Below are 19,353 nucleotides of genomic sequence, written 5' to 3'. Positions count from 1 at the left end.
CCCATTTGTTTCTCATGCTTTTATTTTTATTTCATTTACTTTCCATACCCCCTTTTGACGAGCTTTAGTCATTTATTTAAGTCGTTTTCTCGCCTAATCAAAAATAAAATAAATTTCCACAGTTCATTTGAATTGTAACATCTTTTAATTTCTGTTAAAATGAAATCCGACCGTTCTGTCATGCCGTAACGACGTTTAAAACCAAAAAGAGGCAAAATAATAATATGATAATAAAAAAAATATCTTTTAATAAAATAATCAAAAAAATCAATCAGACATTTTTCTTTCTTAATCGAATTGACTGATAACCAAAGTAAAACTAAGGCTAAAATCAATTCATAAATCAAACTTTTGACATCACCTAAAAAGCCATTTTTAAGGTCCAACGCCTTGAAATGGTCTTTTCCGCTTTTATTGGTGAAACGTGGATTTCTAAAGCCTAAAATCAACACGTAGCTTTGTTACCTCTTTCAAAAAAACAAGAGATCATTAATGGTCCAATGCCTTAATGTTTTCTCTCCTTTCAAAAGAATCGAAAGATTGTTTAATGGTCCAACGCCTTAAATGACCTTTCATTCAATCAAAATATATCTCGCAAAAAAGGATAAAACTAATTTAACCAACGTTTAGTTCTCAAAGAACTACGTAGGTCTGATTTCCTTACGACAATTGAGGAATACGTAGGAGCAAGGGAAACACACTTGTCGACCACAAAAAGATAAAAAAAATATAAAAGGCATAAAAAGACATAAAAAGCGTAAAAAAGGGAAGATAACACAAATTGAAGTCATATTTGCACACTTGATTAAAGGTTGTCGTCCCTTGTGACGGACGCGTGGGGTGCTAATACCTTCCCCGTGCGTAAATACAGCTCCCGAACCTTTCACTTAAAGTTCGTAGACCACATATTTTTCTGACGTTTTCCTCAAATAAATGTTGGTGGCGACTCCGCGCATTTTCCTTTCTTGGAAGACGCATCCGTGAGTCACGCGTCGCCCTCCCGCCGAAGGGTAGGTTGCGACAGTTGGCGACTCCGCTGGGGACTATTGTTAGAGAGTTAGGCCAATCAATCAGTGTGCTTTCTTTACTATGACTTCCCTTTTGTTCTTTTTCTTTGTCTTTTTTCTTATGTTCTTATGTATATTAACTCTTTTGATGCTTTTAGTGTGTTTTAAAATGTATGCATGAGGTACATATTTATTCATTTGATGCACACAAACACCAACACTATTTGCACACCCAGTGAGTTTGAAAAAGGGCCATATACCCGGGTTCGTGGGAACATAAGGAGTGGAGGTGAATCTATGATCATGCTAGGTCTCCGACTTGCTTGATTACAGTGAACCCTCATCTTGAGTTTTTCTCTTTGATAACATATTGTTGCTAGTAGTCCCTACTGCTGCAATATGTTCTTCGAAGGGGATGATATCTCTAGAGACCATCAAGAGAGATATGACCACCTTGGGAATTATCACTAAAAGCCCTTTTAGCTCCCTCCCATGTAGGTCCCTAAAATAGGGGCACGAAGCAAACACGTTGCATGCCATTTTCCACACTGCCATGCATGTAGTCAAATGTCGTGTACCCCTTTGATTATATTTGTTTATGGATAGTGACGTACTATGTACATTCCTATGTTGTGCCTTATCATGCACGGGTTTCGTCTTGATCCCCTCTCTTTGGCAAACCAATGGAAGGTCCGTGTCACCTTCTTAAATACATACGTCGGGCACCGTGCTACCCCAAGACGTTCTATCTAAGAAGGAGAAAATTTCCCGGGCTCCCGTATTCATAAATTGCATCTGTGTCATATGCATTTCTTCATGCATTCATCCATTCCACCCATGATAGATGTCGGAGTTTTGATTCGCACTGGGTTTTTGTTTCACTTTAGTAAAACATGGGAACAAATCAAACTGGAAAAAGGTTTTATCAAGCCAAGATTAAGGGCCTAGATATCACCAGCATTAAGGAGTTGGGGCAGTTGATGGGACCTCTCCAAATGCAAGCCTTCCGCAAGGCGTACGGAAAGATTTTAGATTTGACCATAGCAGAGATATCCACGGAAGCCGTTGAGATGCTTCACGTTTGGAGACTTCCAATTAGTACCGGCTGTTGAAGAATTTGAGGAGATTCTAGGATGTCCTCTTGGGGGAAGGAAACCCTATCTTTTCTCCGGGTTTCTTCCCTCCTTGAGCAAGATTGCAGTTGTGGTCAGGGATTCGGCAAGAGAATTAGATCATGCAAAGAAAACTCGAAACGGCGTAGTGGGCCTACCACGGAAGTACTTAGAAGGCAAGGCAAGGGATATGGCGAATTAAGAGGAGTGGGTCCCGTTTATGGACGTATTAGCATTGCTAATCTTTGGGGTTGTCCTCTTTCCAAACGTGGATGGTTTGGTGGACCTAGCCGCAATTGATGCTTTCCTTGCATATCACCATAGAAAAGAAAGCCTGGTGGTAGCTATCTTGGCAGACTTATTTGACACATTTGACCGAAGGTGCGAGAAGAGTAGCACACGGATCATCTGCTGTTTACCTGCTCTTTGTGTATGGTTGGTTTCACACCTATTCCAACAAGACATAAGGCATCCATGTCCGCTCTGTAGCCATCGCTCGTGTGTCAAAAAAAGAAGAGTAGATTGGGACCAACACTTGGCTGGGATAGGAGGCAGAACAATCAACTGGTTTCCTCGATGGAAGGAAGGAAAGGAGGGAGTTCTCTTCCCATGTGGGGACTACCCAAACATCCCGTTGATAGGAACGAGGGGTTGCATTAACTACAATCCCGCACATGCTATAAGACAGTTAGGGTACCCCATGAGGGGAACACCGGCGGAAGAGAGCCTTTCTCCTTTCTTTGTGAGAGATTTCGGCACGCAAGGTTTCAAGGTTATACAAAGAGTCCATAAGGCGTGGGAAAGCCCATTAAGGAAAGATAAAGAACTTAGGGGCATCCGTAATGGCATCATCGGTGGTTATCATCAATGGCTGAAAGTTCGTACACGAGGGTTAGATTGGCTCTCCAAGATGAAAATTATCAATGAGGAGAACTTCGAAGCTCCGGAAGAGGATGAAGAAGTCCGAGCTCTAAAAACGGAACTAGGAAAAGCAAGACTTGCTAAAGAAAAATTCAAGTCAGTCGCTATAGACGTCCAGAAAGAGTGTGCCAAGTTACGAGAAGAAAATGCGGCTACCGCAAGAGCCCTTGAACAAGAAACCAAGAGGGATTGCAAGGAAGAGCATGGCCGAGACAAATTCCGTGGAGCTTTGTGGGGCAGCAACAGTGAGCTCAAGCTTCGAAGGGAAGAGAGAGACCAATCACGAGCACATAGCATGGTCTTGAAAGAGGAGTTAGCTGCTTGCTCAAGGTCCAAGAAAAGCTTGTCTCAGCATTTATGCAAGACAGAGACCAACATGTTAGCCATCGTCAGCAAGTACCAAGAAGAATTAAATCTAGCCACGGCCCATGAGCACAAAGTGGCAAACGAGTATGCCCGAGTGTACGCGGAAAAGAAGGCTAGAGGAAAGGTGATCGACTCGTTACATCAAGAGGAAACAATATGGATGGACCGATTTGCTCTTACTTTGAACGGGAGTCAAGAACTTCCCCGATTACTAGCCAAGGCCAAAGCAATGGCGGATACCTACTCCGCCCCGAGGAGATCCACAGACTTCTCAGCTATTGTCAGCATATGATAGATTTAATGGCCCATATAAGTAGAAACCGCTAGGAAGTTTGTATTGTCACTCAGATCTTGACTAGTTATAACTTTCTGAATAAAATGAGTTTATCCCATGTTTTTACTCCAAAGATCAGTGCAAATCAAATCACTCCCACATTTTATCTCTAGCATGCATTCATTTTTCTTTACCTACTCCTCACGTTTGGAAAAATGCCATAACTAAACGTGCCCCAAGGCATCCCTATCGCACCAGATCCAAATCTAGGACGATGGGTGACCAAGAGGAGACACAAGAACAGATGAAAGCCGACATGTCGGCTTTGAAAGAGCAAATGGCTTCCATGATGGAGGCCATGTTAGGGATGAGACAACTCATGAAGAATAACGTGGCCACCACTGCCGCTGTCAGTTCGGCGCCCAACACATTGCCTCAGCCCAACCTCCCAGCACAACCAATATTCTTGTCTACAGAAGGACCACCCCCGGGAGCGGAAGAAAGAAGGAAACTCGATCTCATCGAAGAGAGATTGAGAGCTGTTGAAGGCTTTGGCGAGTATCCGTTCGTGGACATGGCAGATCTTTGCTTGGCACCGGACATTGTCATCCCCCTAAAATTCAAGGTACCTGATTTTGACAAGTACAAGGGGACGACTTGTCCTAAGAACCATCTCAAGATGTATTGTCGCAAGATGGGGGCGCATTCTAGGGATGAAAAGTTGTTAATGCACTTTTTCCAAGATAGCTTGGCTAGAGCCGCGGTCATTTGGTACACTAATTGGAAGCTTCCAGCATCCGTACTTAGAAGGATCTGATTACTGCCTTCCTTAGGCAATATCAGTACAATTCCGGTATGGCTCCCGATTGCACTCAGCTGCAGAACATGGTTAAAAAGGAATGTGAGACCTTTAAAGAGTACGCTCAGTGGTGGAGAGAACTGGCAGCACAAGTGGCCCCTCCCATGGTCGAGAGGGAGATGATTACCATGATGGTAGACACCTTGCCAGTGTTTTACTATGAGAAGTTGGTAGGCTATATGCCCTCCAGCTTCGCGGACTTGGTATTTGCTGGGGAGAGAATTGAAGTAGGTTTAAAGAGAGGGAAGTTCGATTACGTCTCCTCCACAAGTACCAATGCTAGGAGGATCAGAGCAATTGGGCAAAAAGGAAGGAAGGAGATACCCATGACGTCACTTCAGCACCCGCATAGGTCAAGCCACCACAGACCTCTCATGTTACCCATCAATACGCGCAACATCACCCGAGCTTATCAGCTCGCGCCGGGGACTCTTCCAATTCAACACCCGTACAGCCTAGAGTGCCCGCACCCATCCAGAGGGAGGCCCCCCAAGCTCCGGCTCCAACCATGACTCGCCCGGCCGGCAACGCCCACTTTGGCGCCGGTTCCAACGTGATGAGGAACTTTCCCCCAATGCCAACTCCAGAATTCACCCCGACCCCAATGACGTACGAAGACCTCTTGCCGTCCCTCATTGCCAATCAAATGGCTATGATATCTCCCGGGAAGATCTACCAACCTCCTTTCCCAAAGTGGTATAATCCTGACGCAACTTGCGCATACCATGGGAAAACCCCGGGCCACTATACCGAAAAATGCCTGGCCCTTAAATACAAGGTCCAACATTTGATAGACACCGGATGGCTGACGTTTCAAGAGGATCGGTCCAACGTGAAAACAAACTCGCTCACCAATCAAGGAGGGGGAGCAGTTAATGTCGTTGAGTCGGGTAGGCCGCGCAGGTCTAAGCCTTTAAAGGACGTGACGACCCCTAGGAGGTTTATCTACATGGCCCTACAAAAGGGGGGGCATAATTCCCCACGGTGGGCACGGAGAGGATTCCTGTTTGATGCATCCCGGCGAGCTACATAACATGGAAACATGTTTAGCAGTGGAGGACCTGTTGCAATAGATGATAGATCGAGGCCGACTGGAAGTCGGCGATGAGGGGAGTGAAGAGCAGCATATATGTATGCAGTCCGCAGATGAGGGAAGTTTTGGAAGGCCTAAGCCTTTGGTGGTATATTTCACCAAAGATGCAGCTCCCCAAACGCCCTGATACCCCTCGGTAGTTAAACCTGTTCCATTTCCATACCGAAATAGCCACGCAGTTTCGTAGAGGTATGCACCTCCAAGCGAAAGGAAGGAAGAGGCCACCGACATCAGCTCGTTGTCAGCCAAGGTAATCAATATCACGGGGCTGAGCGGCGTGACCCGCAGCGGTCGCGTGTTTGCACCCCCTGACCTGCCGACACAACCCACAAACGTTAAAGGGAAGGCAAAGATAGTGGAAGAACAAAATGACAAAACGACCCTCACTCCAAACGAGGATATTCCAGTGAAAGGTCTTCCGGAGAAAAGGGATGGCTGTGGCAAGAAAGAAGTATCGCTAGAGGAGGCAGGCGAGTTCCTCCGCATTATTCAGCAAAGCGAGTTCAAGGTCATTGAGCAGCTCATCAAAACCCCGGCCAGGGTCTCTTTTTTGGAACTGCTCATGCGCTCTAAGCCTCATCGGGCTTTGCTAGTAAAGGTCTTGAACGAAGCTCATGTGGCCCAAGATATCTCTGTAGAAGGCTTTGGAGGACTCATCAATAACATCACTGCCAACAACTATCCCGCCTTCGCCGAAGAAGAATTCCCTACTGAGGGGAGAAGGCATAACAGGGCTTTGCATGTGTCCGTCAAATGCAAGGATCACGCCGTGGCCAAGGTACTCATTGATAATGGTTCCAGTTTAAATGTAATGCCCAAAAGCACGTTGGAGAAATTGTTGTTTAATGCTTCCCATCTAAAGCCAAGTTCCATGGTGGTCTATGCCTTCGACGGCACCCGCCGAGAGGTTAGGGGGGAGAGCGACCTCCCTATACAGATAGGCCCCCATACCTGTCAGGTTACCTTCCAAGTAATGGATATTAACCCGGCTTACAACTGTCTTTTGGGACGCCCGTGGATTCACTCGGTGGGAGTCGTTCCCTCTACACTCCACCAAAAATTGAAATTTGTAGTAGGCGACATTTGGTTATTGTGTCTCTTCATCTGTTCCTGTGTCTCTACCCATTCTCATTCATTTGCATGTTTATTTCTTCACGCTTAAAACGCCAGATCCGATGACGAGTCCCTCGAAGGTACTAATTCCTGGGACCTGACCATCGATTTCAAGCAAGAAACAGATCAGACGGAGGGTGAAGAGGACGAAGATGTGGGACTTCCCCCGGAGTTGGAGAAGATAGTTACCCATGAGAACCAAGAGATGGGGCCTCATCAAGAATAGACGGAACTAGTGGACTTAGGAACCGGCAGTGGGGAAAAGGAAGTAAAGATAGGCACGGGTATGACCGCACCCATCCGTGAAGAATTGATAGCCCTGCTTAAAGACTACCAAGACATCTTTGCTTGGTCATACCAAGATATGCCCGATTTGAGTTCTGACATCGTACAACATAGATTACCTCTAAATCCTGAGTGTTCCCCGGTAAAACAAAAACTGAGGAGGATGAAGCCCGAGACATCCTTGAAAATAAAAGAAGATGTAAAGAAACAATTTGACGCTGGTTTTTTGGCTCTCGCTCGGTACCCAAAATGGGTTGCCAACATTGTACCGGTCCCTAAGAAGGATGGGAAGGTGCGAATGTGTGTGGATTATTAGGACATGAATCGAGCCAGTCCCAAGGACAATTTTCCTCTTCCGCACATCGATATCCTCGTGGATAATACGACCAATTTCGCTTTGTTTTCCTTCATGGATGGGTTCTTCGGTTACAATCAGATAAAAATGGCGCCAGAGGATATGGAAAAGACTACCTTCATCACCCTATGGGGGACGTTCTGTTATAAGGTGATGTCCTTTGGACTCAAGAGCGCCGGAGCAACTTATCAACGGGCTAAGGTAGCTTTGTTCCACGATATGATGCACCGAGAAATCGAGGTCTATGTGGACGACATAATTGCCAAGTCTAAGACCGAGGAGGAACACCTTGTCAACTTGCGAAAGTTGTTCGAAAGGCTTAGGAAATATCAATTGAGGTTAAACCCCACTAAGTGCACCTTCGGGGTCAAGTCAGGAAAATTTCTAGGTTTCATCGTAAGCCAGAAAGGGATAGAGGTGGACCCCGAAAAGGTGAAAGCCATCCTTGAGATGCCAGAACCGCGTATCGAGAGGTAGGTCTGAGGTTTCCTAAGGCGTTTAAACTACATTTCCAGATTCATATCACAGCTCACCGCTATCTGTGAGTCGTTGTTCAAACTCTTACACAAAAACCAATTCGTCCGATGGAATGAGGATTGTCAAGAGGCGTTTGGAAGGATCAAACAGTGTCTCATGAACGCTCCCGTGCTTATGCCACCGGTACCCGGAAGGCCTCTCATCTTGTATATGACAATTTTGGACGAATCGATGGGATGTATGCTGGGGCAACATGACGAGTCCGGGAAGAGAAAGCGCGCTGTCTACTACTTGAGTAAGAAGTTCACGACCTGTGAAATGAACTACTCCCTGCTCGAAAGAACGTGTTGTGCTTTAGTCTGGGCATCCCACCGTCTAAGACAATACGTGCTGAGCCATACCACCTGGTTGATATCCAAGATGGACCCGGTTAAGTACATCTTTGAGAAGCCTGCTCTCACAGGGCGGATCGCCCGGTGGCAGGTGTTGCTATCCGAGTTTGATATAGTCTACGTCACCCAAAAGGCGATAAAAGGAAGCGCCTTGGCAGATTATTTGGCTCAACAGCCTCTTAACGACTATCAACCCATGCATCCCGAATTCCTGGATGAGGACATCATGCCCTTGTTTGAGGAAAAGCTAGACGAGGACCGGGACAAGTGGATCGTTTGGTTTGATGGAGCGTCTAACGTTCTAGGCCAAGGCGTTGGAGCAGTATTGGTCTCTCCGGACAATCAATGTATACCTTTCACGACCAGGCTAGGGTTTGACTGCACCAACAATATGGCTGAGTATGAAGCGTGTGCATTGGCCGTCCAGGCGACAATTGACTCCAATGTCAAGCTACTTAAGGTGTACCGGGACTCAGCACTGGTGATCCACCAGTTGAGAGGGGAATGAGAAACTAGAGATCACAAGTTGATACCCTAGCAAGCCTATATCAAGGAGTTGGCTGGTTCCTTTGATGAGATCTCCTTCCATCATGTTCCCCGAGAGGAAAATCAAATGGCGGATGCACTTGCCACTTTGGCGTCCATGTTCTAGCTAACACTGCACGGGGACCTACCGTACATTGAGTTCTGGTGTCGTGGCAAACTCGCACATTGTTGTCAGGTGGAAGAGGAATGGGACGGTAAGCCTTGGTATTTCAATATCAAGCAATACGTTGAAAGCAAAGAGTACCCACCGGAGGCTTCCGACAACGACAAAAGGACATTGAGGAGATTGGCGGCCAGCTTCTTCATGAGAGGAAGCATGCTGTACAAGAGAAACCATGACATGGTTCTGCTACGCTGCGTGAATGCTAAGGAAGCAGAAAGCATGTTGGGGGAGGTCCATGAGGGAACTTTTGGTACGCACGCTAATGGGCACGCCATGGCTAGAAAAATCTTAAGGGCAGGTTACTATTGGCTCACCATGGAGAGCGATTGCTGTCTCCATGTGAGGAGATGTCACTAATGCCATACATTCGCAGACAATGTCAACGCTCCGCCCCTGCCTCTAAATTTCTTGGTCGCGCCGTGGCCATTTTCCATGTGGGGAATAGACGTGATTGGGGCCATAGAACCCAAAGCTGCAAATGGACATCGTTTCATCCTAGTCGCAATTGATTACTTCACTAAGTGGGTCGAAGCTGCGTCATACGCTAGCGTCACCAGGAGTGTGGTGGTCAGGTTCATTAAGAGGGAAATCATCTGCCGATACTGTTTGTCGAGGAAGATTATCACGGACAACGACACCAACTTGAATAACAAGATGATGGGGGAAATGTGCGAGGAGTTTAAAATCCAACATGACAATTCCACGCCCTACCGACCAAAGATGAACGGAGCCGTGTAAGCAGCCAATAAGAATATTAAGAAAATTATTCAAAAGATGACAGTGTCGTACAAAGATTGGCATGAGATGTTGCCTTTTGCCCTACATGGATACCGAACCTCAGTACGAACTTCTACTGGGGCAACACCGTACTCCTTGGTTTATGGGATGGAAGCGGTACTCCCGTTTGAGGTAGAGATCCCTTCCCAGAGGATACTAGTGGAATCAGGCCTAGCAGAATCAGAGTGGGCTCAAACACACTACGACCAACTCAACCTTATTGAAGGTAAGCACTTGACGGCCATGAGCCATGGGCGCCTACATCAACAAAGGATGAAGAATGCATTCGACAAGAAGGTGCGCTCGCGCAAGTTCCATGAGGGGGCCCTTGTGTTGAAAAAGGTGTCTCACGCCGTTAAAGATAATCGAGGGAAGTGGGCCCCGAACTACGAAGGGCCTTTCATTGTAAAAAGGGCTTTTTCCGGAGGGGCTCTGGTGCTCACCAACATGGATTGCGAGGAGCTACCTTCACCCGTGAACTCCGATGTTGTCAAGAGGCACTAAGCTTAGGATCTGGGGCAATTGAGGGAGTCGCTGCATGTTCTTTTATTTTTTTTGTGTCCTTCTTGTTTCCCCCAGGGATTCCTGTCTGCTGTAATTTCTCATCACAGTCCTTTAAAAGAAAAGAAAATGGGATTGAGGTTCCGGTCCTCACTTGGTGTCTCAAACTATGTCCAGAGTTTGATAACCTGAGCCTTTTTGCTCAATCCATGGGATGCCCCAAGCGTTTAATTAAAATTGAACCTGACCAGCTTTCACTAAAAGGATTATTGCATTTGAAAACACTCATGCATACACATATGCATGCGTATTTTGTTATCTTATGACAGGAGCAGAATCGTCTTAGGCAGTGGTCAAATGCCAGGACGGGTCTAAAGGTAGAAACCAATCGAGGTAAAATGGTAATGCAGCCACGGTTTGCTGCGCGATGTCATTTCCTGCTTTCAGGTACGTAGGGACAGATGCAAGTAGAGGCTAGGATCACGATCGATAGATCGTCATCTCATGCCCAGCACTGGACAAGCGAGAAGCGCAGTTGGGGGATAGCCTAGTATCCTTTAAACTCCCAGTAATTATTACTGTTGTGTCTTTAAAGTAAATACCGGATGCCTCATCTACCCTAAAGGGGGTTCGAGTAAGCGAACGCCGACCCGTAGAGAGCGCATACTTGTGTCTTCCCAAAAAAAATACAGGTTAGCTTGCCTGGGCGAGCACCCCTGCACCTGGAAACATAAAAACGAGGGAGTGGGAGTTTTTCTCCACCCAAAACTCTCCCCCCTCATTCAAAAAATGCAAACACCCACGGGATTTGTGGATTTTCACCCCTAGGCCACCACTTTTGCGCTTTTGCTTCCATTCTTAGTGTTTTTGGTCACTCCATACAAGTAAGTGCACTACCCTTTGATTTCTAGCTTTCCATTGATGCCTTTTTTTATGCTTTGAATGATATATAATTTGGCCAAATCCGTGAGACAATTTGGGGTAAATTTGTGCTTTGTTTCTTTGAATTGGGGGGTTGTAGGGGATGGCCTTAGGCCTAGGTTGTGTTATGAAATAATGGGGCAAGCCACATTGCCCCTATTCCCTTGTTATTGGCACCCAAAAGTGCGCCCTCCAAGTGCTCGGTGAGATGCCTCAATGAAATTTGGGTGTGGTTTTGTGAACTTTGAATTGTGGGGCTGATTTGTGTGTATATGGACAGCATGTAGAGGTTAGAATAAGTTCCCAAATTAAGGACTTGAACCTAGGAATCCAAGCCTTTGGTTTTGAGTGCAAGAAAGCATGAAAATGAAAGCATTGTGATAGGGATTTCCCTTTTGGCCAGCGGCTGATTTTTTGGGCTGGACCATGATGTTTGCCTTACACCTAGATGTTTGAGAACGTTGTTCATCATGCACACATAGATGTAGATTAGGTGGAAAAATACCTCACAAGATATATGTATGTTGCATATAGATAGCAAAAGATACCTCACCAAAAACCTGGTTGAATTGAAATGTAATTTGAGTAGCGAGATACTTGAATACGCATGAAATGTAATTTCTTTTGTAGCAAAGATTCTTTGAATATGCATGTGTACAAATTTAGCAAAGACATGTGTGTATATGATCTTTGGGTAGCAAGAATACTTCAAGTATGTATGTGTATAAGTTTAGCAAAGAAATGTATGTATATAATTTGGGTAGCAAAATGCTTTGAATATGCATGAATATGTTTTCTAGGTAACCGAGCATCTCACGTGCATGTATGATCATAAAAGTATGTATGTGCGTGTCGCAACCTACCCTTTTGCGGGCGAGCGAGGCAAGGCTCACGGGTGCGTCTTCCAAAGGAGGAAAATGTGCGGAGTCGCCACCAACGTTTATTTGTGGAAAATGTCAGAAAAACCGAAGGAAAATCGGTCATGAAGAATATTCCAGATTCGGGAGTTGTATTTACGTTTGAGGAAGGTATTAGCACCTCTCACGTTTGTCCCAAAGGACAACAACCTTAATTTTAGAATTGTGTGAAATTGTGTACCTAAACTTTTATTTCTTTTTATTTTTGAGGTCGACAAAAGCGGGGCTCTTACTCCTACGTACCCTCCATCGAAGAGGAAATCAGACCTACGTAGTTCTTTCAAAAGCGCAAATCAAGCGATTCTTTTTACTTGGAAGGAGGTCCTATTAAGGTGTTGGACCTTAAAATGACCCATTTTTACCTGGTGAGAAAAACTAAGGTATCGAACCTTAAAATCCTTTTTAATGATTTTTTTGCGGACGAGCTTGACTTTGTGAGTTGATTTTAGCCTTAGTTTCACTTTAGTTATTAGTCAATTCAATTAAGAAAGAGAAATCCCAAAGACAAACGTCCGATTGATTTTTTTGGTTTATTTTACTAAAAGATATTTTTTTATTATTATATTATTATTTTACCTCTTTTTGGTTTCCAACGTGGTTACGACATGACCGAACGGTCGGATTTCATTTTAACAGAAATTAACGGATATTACAAATCAAATGATCGGTGGAAATTTATTTTATTTTTTGATTAGGTGAGAAAATGACTTAAGTGAATGACTAAAACACGTCAAAAGGGGGTACGAAAAGTAAATGAAACGAGAATAAAAGTACGCGAAACAAATGGGGACCACCAAGGGTACATAGAATGAATTGAAAAGTTCAATTTCGGGAACTTACCAGTTGAAGACCGAAGAACGACGAAGAATGAACGACGAACGACGAAGAACGGTTGAGAATCTTCACGAAATCACCCACAAAAACGTTACGGTAACGTTACAGAAGCTCCTCGGCTTGGATTTTCTTCACGGAAACAATTTTCCTCACTAATTTTAAGTGATTACGAAGTACCAGAAGGGCTGAACCCCTTTCTCCTACACACATTTTTTTCAAAAACTGGTTATGATCAGTAAAATTTTTTCAATGAAAAGCTGGAAGTTATCTCTTTTCAAAAGCGTACTGGCTTTTTAGTCAAAAGATATATTTTTTGTTCTCTTTCATTTTTTTTTGTCTTTCTTTTTTTTTAACAGCCTGTAACCTGGACACGGTTGATGCTCGAGATCACATCTTTTTTTTGAAAAAGGCGTGCGAACGAAAGTGCACAATACCTACATATTCTTTTTTTTTTTGAGGTATTTTTGCTATATACATGCATATCCAAGGTATCTTGCTACCTAAACATACATATATATATATATATATATATATATATATATATATATTGTGAGGTATGACTACCTTACGAGCTTATGCTTGTTTTATTTAAATTCCTAGGATCATGAACAATTAGGTGTGTCCTACTATGACTGGAGAAACAAAGGTGATCAAATAACAAGCAGAGATTTAAAAGGTATTAGGTTGCCTCCTAGTAGCGCTTCTTTAACGTCTTGAGCTGGACGCCTTATGACTTGTCGGTCATGGACCTAGTACTTCGCTTACCTTTGGCTTTGGACTTGGTCGCCTGCTGGTTGGCCACGGGTTGTAGGCAATGCTCTAACCTTTTTGTGGATGAGTTGTGGTGAACTCTAGAGGTGGTGGCAGTGCGTTTGTTGCCCGCTGCCGGCCATCCCTAGGCTGCTGTGGTGTCTCGCCTTGCGCTTGCCTGGGGGCGCAGTACTTCTTGATGAAAGCCCGGTTAATAGGGGGCCTGATGAACTTGCTAGGGGTGACGGGCACTCCGTAGAACTGACAGAGGCCCGTAATCAGAGCTGGAAACCCTAGGACCCTGTTGGACTTCTTCGGGTCCACTGGGTGTCTTGCGGGCGCGATCCCTGCAAACAATAGATGACATCAGAAATCAATTGAGCGATGTGTATACTTACCTACGTCACGATGGTGTGACCTTGTTGGGGGGACGGGAACCCTGCAGGAATGACAGAGGCCCGTAACTAGAGCTGGAAACCCCAGGGCCCTGTTGGACTTCTCCGGGTCCACTGGGTGTCTTGTGGGCGCTACCTTTGCAAATAATAGAAGACATCAGAAATCAGTTGAGCCACGTGCATACTTACCTATGTCACGATGGCATGACCTTGTTGGGGGGACGGGCACCCTGTAGGAATGACAGAGGCCCGTAACCAGAGCTGGAAACCCCAGAGCCCTGTTGGACTTCTCCGGGTCCACTAGGTGCCTTATGGGTGCGATCCCTGCAAATAATAGATGACATTAGAAATCAGTTGATGTGCATACTTACCTATGTCGGGATGGCACAGACCAATCGATACTTTTGTAGGGGGAGATCGGCATTGCGGTTGCTGGGCAGAATGTTGCTAAGTAGCAACGTCATCTATATCTGTGTAAGAGTGGTCATGTTGGTGCGCATGATCCGCACTCGTCTCTTTGCAGCGGTACGGGTGAAATCTTGCCCTGGTATGCATAGTAGCTGCGTGATAGCCTCCCTCTCTGGACGTGCTCGCACAGTTGGTCGCCCTCCAATATCAGGGGGTGGCCCAGGAACTGATAAAAGGAAACTACTCGCCCCTTAACCGGGAGCGCAAGTCTCGATTAAGCATTAAGGGTAGAGGACCTTAAATTCTCTTAAGGTGTGGCTATAGAGCCCACTGAAAGTGAGGACACGTAGCCTTCTAAAGTCGGTGACGTGTCACCCTTTGAAGGTGAGGGCGTCCAGCCCACTAAAGGAGAGGGTGTGCAACCCTCTAAAGGCGAGGACGTGCAACCCTCTAAAGGTGAGGACGTGTAGTCCTCTGAAGGCGAGGACATGTAGTCCTCTAAAGGCGAGGGCGTGTAGCCCTCTAAAAGGGAGGACGTGTAGTCCTCTGAAGGTAAGGGCATGTAGCCCTTCGAAGGTGAGGACGTCCAGTCCTCTAAAGGCAAGGGCGTGTAGCCCTCTGAAGTTCAGGACGTGTCACTCTTCGAAGGCGAGGGCGTGCAACCCTCTTAAGGTAAGGACATGCAGTCCTCTGAAGGTGAGGCCGTGTAGCCCTCTGATGGCGAAGGCGTACAGCCCTTTGAAGGCGAGGACATGTAGTCCTCTAAAGGTGAGGACGTATAGTCCTCTGAAGGTGAGGACGTGTAGTCCTCTGAAAGTGAGGACATGTAGTCCTCTGAAGGTGAGGGCGTGTACCCAAGGGTCCACCCTTATGCGAAAGCAAGAGATTGACTCATCGAGAGGTCCGATCATCCCAAATTCAAAAGATTGGACATTAGATGTAGGAAATCTATGCAGTTAACATGATTTTTAGGGATGCAGATGCATGCAATCTTTGTCGTGAAATTTGGTTAATGCGGACCTCATATGAAACAATGCAATGCAATGGAAAGTTGTACAATGTTCATGACATTCTTTCCCTATTTTGTGATTTTGATTTTGATTTAATGTTTTTTTTGGAAAACACAAATTGACTGTCCTTTTGAAAGAGGTGATAATTCATGCAACCTTATCCAATCTTTTGCAAATCTCTCCGGGAACTCCCTCAGAGTGTATGTTCTGTTTGATTTAGTCACTTGACCATTTTGGAGTAACGACAATGGAGCTTTTTGATGTTTAATCAATCCATTGAAATGCCAGGGTTTGTCCCCCCTCTTTTTTTTTTTGTTTAAAAACATCGACAGGTGAAAACTTTTGATTTGCCTTGAGGCTCATGCACGATGCCCCTCATTGCCCCAGTGTAGGGCTTTGAGGTACCAATCGTTGTCTTTCATCATGACCTTGTACCAGGGAACCTATGGGGTGAGATCTTCTAATCTGCCCCTAGGTTCGCTTGAGGTTCATGCACGGTGCCCCTCATTGCCCCAGTGTAAGGCTTTGAGGTACCAATTGTTGTCTTGTTTTCACAACCTCGTAGTGAGGAAGAATGAAAGAAGTAGTTGACTCTTGCAAAAAGAATTTTCCAAGGACAATAAATAGTTGAAGGATTTTTTGATGGATTAAGTCGAATGACTCCTATGTAGAAGCAAGATATTTTGATGTTTTGATGATGACAAAGGATCAAGTGTTTCTAAGACAAGAATCCAAGAAAATCAAGATATATGATCAAGTTGATCTCTAGAATCTTAGGAAGAAGTTTCCAAATTGAAAAAGCAAAAGGTTTGGCCAAAGAATTCTATCTAAATCATTTTAAATTGAGATTTACTCTCTGGTAATCGATTACCAGCAGCTGAAAATGTTTATAACAGTCACTAGAAATTCAAAAATTTATAATGTGTAATTGATTACACATGGATGGTAATTGATTACCAGCAGTTTATTGAACGTTTTAATTCAAATTTTAAAGCTTGTAATCAATTACACAGAGGGGATTTTCAGAAAATAATTTCCAAGAGCCACATCTATTCAAATGGTTTATGAATGGCCATTAAAGGTGACTTGGAAACACGAATTTAAAGAGAGTTTTCATTGCCCAAAAAGTTTTATCCTCTTAAAAGATTAAGAGTTTTTCTGAACTGAAATGTCTTATCCTCTTAAAAAGATTCCTTGGTCAACCACTTGCATATTCAATAAGGAATTTGTACAATCTATCTCTTTTAAGAGAGGTTTTTTCTTCTCTTCTTCTTATTTCTGAAAAGGGATTAAGAGACCGTGGGTCTCTTGTTGTAGAGGATTCTTGAACACAAGGGAAGGGTTGTCCCTGTGTGGTTCAGACTTTGTAGAAGGAGTTTTACAAAGAGAGTGGAAAATCTCAAGTGGGTATCTTGAGGACTAGACGTAGGCACGGAAAGTGGCCGAACCAATATAAATCAAGTTTGCATTCCTCTCTCCCCTTAAACTTCTTTTATTTATTGCTATTCATCTTTTGCTTTAAAGAAGTTTATTTTGAATTGTCTTTTGAGTAATTCATGTTAAGGGTGCATTGTTAATCCAAAAAGAGAGAGTGAAAGTTTAATTGGGGAATAGTCTTTGTATCTTAATTCAACCCCCCTTCTTAAGATAACTGAGGCCATTTGTCCAACATCCTATTCTGGATAACTCACTTCTCTCAAACTTTCCAGAATGATAAAATGAGGTCACATGAACGTCTTGAAAATACAGTCAATCAAATGCTTTTTTTTTCTTTTTGAACTTTTTTTTTATTTTGAAACTTATTTGTTTTGAACTTTACTCGTTGTTTTACGGCACCCCCACCAACATGCAAGACGAGTAATTTCTGATTGAACGGTCTTGGAAGTCAGCACTCAGGATCGCATGTCGCTCAAGCAAACAAACCAATGGCTTGCACCCACATTCCAGTGGAAGCAAAGATGTAATTACGAGAGGATGAGGGACAAAGATGTCAAGTTTATCCATTTTATTTAGCATTGTAACTATGGTTTACAATAATGGCATAAACTTGAAAATCCTGATGAGTCATTAGAGACATCTAACAACAGCTTTCAAAATTGCCCCATGTGTGGCATCTCTTGTCAATGTCAGGATTTACACGCGATCCTCCTCAAATTTCAGCCAGCCCGCATCAATTAGACCTTGCACCTTACGCTTCAGGGCACTACAATGCTCAATGGAATGTCCCGGGGCTTCTCCATGACAAGCACACGCTGCGTTCGAGTCGTATTCTCGGAGAAATGGAGGTTGATGAACCTTGGCTGGGGTTATGGCTACCATTGAATTATCAAGTAGATATGGGAGCAAGTCAGCATAGGACACCAGAATTGGGGTGAATTCTAAGGCTTTTTCGCTGCAAAATTCATTTCTTGGTTGGTGTTTTGGTTTGTGCTAAAGGTGGTGTTCGTCATTGGAAGTGCGGTAGACAGGCTTTGTGGTTGATTTAGGGATGGCCTTTGTGGATAACTGGGTGGTGGGTAAGGAGATGGGTTGTTATTGGCTGAGTAATGACATTGTCGGGTTGGTGGGAAACTTGGCCATATAGGAATGGCAGTCACAACATGGGCTTCTCCTTCATCCTCACCCTCTTCATCTGCCCCAGTTTTCTCATTCGTCCAAGTAGGATGACTAAATTTGCCTCTTTTTGGACCCACATCGATCCTTTCACTGGCGAAGACCAAATCCGCAAAGCTTTGAAGGTGCGTAGCCCACCATTTTTTCATAATAGAATACCGATAATGTGTCTACCATCACGATTATCGTCTCCTTTTCCATCATTGGGGGTACCACTTGGGTTGCCAGATCCCTCCACCTTTGGGCGTATTTTTTGAAAGATCCGTGCCCCCTTTTTGCACATGTTCTATAGTTGTATCCTATCCGAAGCCATTATACTGACACTGCCTTACGAAGGCAACCATTTGGTCCTTCCAAGCATGGACTCAGGAAGGTTCCAAGTTAGTGTACCAGGTAACAGCTACCCCAGTAAGACTTTCTTGGAAGGAATGTATCAGCAATTGCTCATCTTTTACATATGCCTCCTTCTTCCGACAATACATCTTTAGATGGTTCTTGGGGAAAGTAGTCCCCTTGTACTTGTCAAAGTCCAGCACCTTGAACTTGGGAGGGGTGATGATATTTGGTACTAGGAACAACTCTTCTAGGTTAGCGAAGGCATAATCTTCACCTCCTTCAATGGCCTTGAGCCTCTCATCTAGATGATCCAACTTTCTCATTTCTGCCAAAGCACGAGGGTTTTTACTTGTTGTGGAATGCAAGAGGTGTAGTTGTGGGTGATACTGAAGGCCCTCCCAAGTTTTTTGCAGGGGTATATCACCAACTGCTTGCCCTTCAGTGGCATATCCAAGACAAGGCTCGAAGTTAGCTAGATTGTGGTGGGGAATTTCATGTGTCTCCCCCACGGTTTAAGAGACATGTGCATGATCAGTTTGGGGTTGTTGGCTCTCAATGGGTATAAGAGTGGAGTTATTGACATCCTCATTGGGAATGTATGCCACATTGGGTGGTGTATAGCTGGGAGGCAAGCCATATGGTGGGAAGGCATGCTTGTTTTGAATTTGCGCATAATGGGGGCCGCCCGTACTTCCCAAATCTTTGTCTACCATATCTGAGGTTGGATGACTCATTTGGTTGATGCCGGATGGGGATGTCGGGTTCACCTTAGCAACAGCGCTAGTAGCGGCAACTGCAACCGCATTGGCTTCCATTATCTTCTTCATGCTCATCATGGCCTCCATCATTGTGGCCATTTGCTCTTTCATGGCCTCCATGTCGGCCTCCCTCTACTCTTGCACCTCCCCTACTTCACCCATTACTCTAG

The sequence above is a fragment of the Glycine max genome, chromosome 8, assembly GCF_000004515.6.
Source record: "Glycine max cultivar Williams 82 chromosome 8, Glycine_max_v4.0, whole genome shotgun sequence".
Lineage (NCBI taxonomy): Eukaryota > Viridiplantae > Streptophyta > Magnoliopsida > Fabales > Fabaceae > Glycine > Glycine max.
The sequence above is the reverse complement of the archived record's forward strand: the minus strand, read 5'-3'. Positions refer to the sequence as shown.